The sequence below is a fragment of the Panthera onca genome, chromosome B4, assembly GCF_046562875.1.
Source record: "Panthera onca isolate mPanOnc1 chromosome B4, mPanOnc1 haplotype 2, whole genome shotgun sequence".
NCBI classification, from domain to species: domain Eukaryota; kingdom Metazoa; phylum Chordata; class Mammalia; order Carnivora; family Felidae; genus Panthera; species Panthera onca.
The window spans coordinates 14,779,899-14,783,463 of NC_138345.1; the positions used below are offsets into that span (position 1 = coordinate 14,779,899).

General features: G+C 34.4%; 1 pseudogene; it reads left to right on the plus strand.

The window, feature by feature from the left end:
* Positions 1-2,577: 2,577 nt before the first annotated feature.
* Positions 2,578-2,750, plus strand: LOC132660518 (U2 spliceosomal RNA; annotated as a pseudogene).
* Positions 2,751-3,565: the final 815 nt, after the last annotated feature.

Consider the following 3,565-nt stretch of genomic DNA (forward strand, 5'->3'; position numbering starts at 1 on the left):
TCACATCTAAAGATACACACAGACTGAAAGTAAAGGGATGGAAAGAGATACTCCATGTGAATAGAAAAGAAAACTAAGCTGGGATAACAATACTTACATGAGTCAAAATTGACATTAAAACAAACACTGAAAAAAAAAAGGCAAAGATGGGCACCACATAATGATAAAGAGATCAGTCCAAAAGAGGATATGTAACACTTGTAAATATCTAGGCACCCAATATAGGGGGCATCTAAACACATAAAGCAAATATTAAGAGACATAAAGGAGAAACTGACAGCAATACAATGATAACAGGGGACTTTAATACCATACTCACATAAGTAGATAGTCTAGACAGAAAATAATAAGGAAACATTGGCCTTAAGTGACACATTAAGACCAGATAGATTTAATAGATATATACATTGCATTCCAGCAAAAACTACTAGAATACATTCTTTTTAAGTACACATGAAACATTCTTTAGAATAGATAATACATTAGAACCACAAGTGTCAATAAATTGAAGAAAGTTGAAGTCATGTCAAGCATCTTTTCTGACCATAATGGTAAGACACTAGAAATCAATTTTGAGAAGAAAGCTGGAGAAAACACAAACATGTGAAGGCTAAACATGTTACTAAACCACCAGTGTCAACAAAGAAATCAAAAAAGAAAGAAAAAAAATCTTGAAACAAATGAAAAAGAAAAAGTTTCCAAAATTTATGGAATGCAGCAAAGGAAGGAAGAAGCTTATAGCAAAATAAGCCCACTTCAAGAATATAATAAACTATAAAAGAAATTAAGAAGATAATCCCATTTACAATTACATCAAAAAGAATAAAATACCCAGGAATAAATTCAACCAAAGAGGTGAATCCCTGTACTCTGATATCTATAAGATTATTGACAAAAAATATTAAACATGACACAAATAGGGGCGCCTGGGTGGCTCGGTGGGTTGGGCGTCTGACTTCGGCTCAGGTCATGATCTCACAGTTTGTGAGTTAGAGCCCTGCGTCGGGCTCTGTGCTGACAGCTCAGAGCCTGAAACCTGCTTCAGATTCTGTGTCTCCCTCTCTTTCTGCCTCTCCCCCACTTGTGCTCTGTGTCTCTCTCTCTCAAAAATAAAATTAAAAATGTTAAAAAAAAAAAAAGACACAAATAGATGCAAAGATGTACCATGCTCATAGACTAGAAGAATTAATATTGTTAAAACGTCCATACTATCCAAAGCAATCTATATATTCGATGCAATCCCTATCAAAATTCCAGGGGTATTTTTCAGTGAAATGGAACAATCTTAACGTTTGTACGGAACCACCAAAGACCTGGAATAGCGACAAAGTTGAACAAAGCAGGAGATATCAGACCTTCTGATTTCAAACCGTATCAAACAACAGGGTGGTATTGGCATAAAAACAGACACTCAGAACAGTGGAACAGAATAGAGAGCTCAAAAATAAACCTATGTATAAATGGACAATTAATTTAAGACAAAGTAGGCAAGAACATACAGTGGGGAAAAGACAGTCTCTTCAACAAATGGTGCTGGCACACTGGACAACTATATGCAAAAGAATAAAACTAGACCACTTTTTTATACATATATAGGCAAATATATGTATATATAAAGGCATATATAAAGGCAACAAAAGCAGAAATAAACATACGGAAATGTTCATAACATATATATACGTATATAAATATACACATATAAACATATATAAATGTTTATAAATGCATACATAAAGGCAACAAAAGCAGAAATAAACAAATGGTACTTATGAAACAAAAAGGCTTCTGTACAGCAAAGGAAACCATCAACAAGACAGACAACCTACTGAAGGGGAGAAAATATTTTCAAATCATATAACTTATAAGAGGGTAATATGCAAAATATATAAAAACACACAACTCAATACTAAAAAACAAACAGTCCAATTAAAAGTGGGTAGAGGACATGAATATGTATTTTTTCCAAGAATGACAAATGGCCAACAAACATATGACGAGGTGCTCAATGTTACCAGTTATTGGGGAAATGCAAACCAAAAACACAATGAGATATTACCTTACCTCTGTCAGCATTGCTATTATCAAAAAGGTATGAAAGAACAAGGGTTGGTGAGGATGTGGGCAAATGGAACCCTTGCACACTGTTCGTGGGAATGCAAAATGGTGCAGCCACGATGAAAAAGAGTATGGGGTTTCCTCAAAAAAATGAAAAGTAGAACTACCAAATCATCTAGCAAACCTATTTCTGGTTACTTATCTGAAGAAAACAGAAACATTAATTCAATAAGATATATGCACCCCTATGTTCACTGCATCATTATTTATACTAGCCAAGATATGGAGGAAACCTAAACACCCACCAGTAGATAAAAGGAAGATGTGGGGCACCTGAATGGCTCAGTTGGTTGAGCATCCGGCTCTTGATTTCAGCTCAGGTCATGATCTCACAGTTTGTAGGACTGAGCCCCACATCAGGGTCTGCACTGACAGCACAGAGCCTGCTTGGGATTCTCTCTCTCCCTCTCTCTCCCTGCCCTTCCCAGTTGCATTTGCACTCTCCCTCTAAAATAAACCCTAATCGCTTCTTGGCCTTTTGGCTAAGATCATGTGTAGTATCTGTTCTTAGCAGTTTAAAATAAACCCTAAAAAAAATTTTTTTTAAAGCAAGATGTGGTGTATATATGTGTGTGCACACATATACACATGTGCACGCAGTGGAATATTATTTGGGCATGAAAAATGAAATCTTGCCATTTGCAACGACATGGATGGATCTAGAGGGTATTAGGCTAACACAATAAGTCAAAGACAAATATGCTCTTTCACTTACATGTGGAATTTAAAAAAGAAAATACACAGACAAAATAAAACAGAAATAGATTTATTGATACAGAGAACAATCTGGTGGTTTCCAGAGGTGAGGATGGTAAAGGAATGGGCAAGATAGAGGACGGGGATTAAAAGGTACAAACTTTCAGTTTTAAAATGAATAAGACAGGGGATACAATGTACAGCATACAAAATATAGTTAATAATGTTACAACTTTGTATGCATTTATCTTGGTGCTCACTTTATAATGTATATAAATGTTGAGTCATTATGTTGTACACCCGAATGTAATGTTGTTTGCCAGCCACAATTCAATAAAAAAATAAAAGGAGGTATAAGGAAAAATGCAATTGCATTTTTATTTCTTCCTTTAACCCAAAGTGGCAATCATATCAAATTTTCAAAGTCCTATGAAGATTTTCTTATATTTTTTACGATTGTTTTCTATATTTTACTCTTTTTTATAGAATGTGACAGATCGTATTTCTTCTTTTTGGAATTTGTTTACTTTATTGCCTAACATATAGATATTCTATGAATATGCAAAGATAACTTGAATGGAAGATTTTGGAGGGGCCCTTTTTATATTAGTTTCCATTGATACCTTAAGAATTTTTATGTAATTTCTAGGTGGTTTGGAAATTTTAGTTATGTTTTTACTACTGATTCTAGCTTAAAGTCAGTGCAGTTAGAGAAGAGATTCTGAATTACTGCAATCATTGGAATGTAATCAGG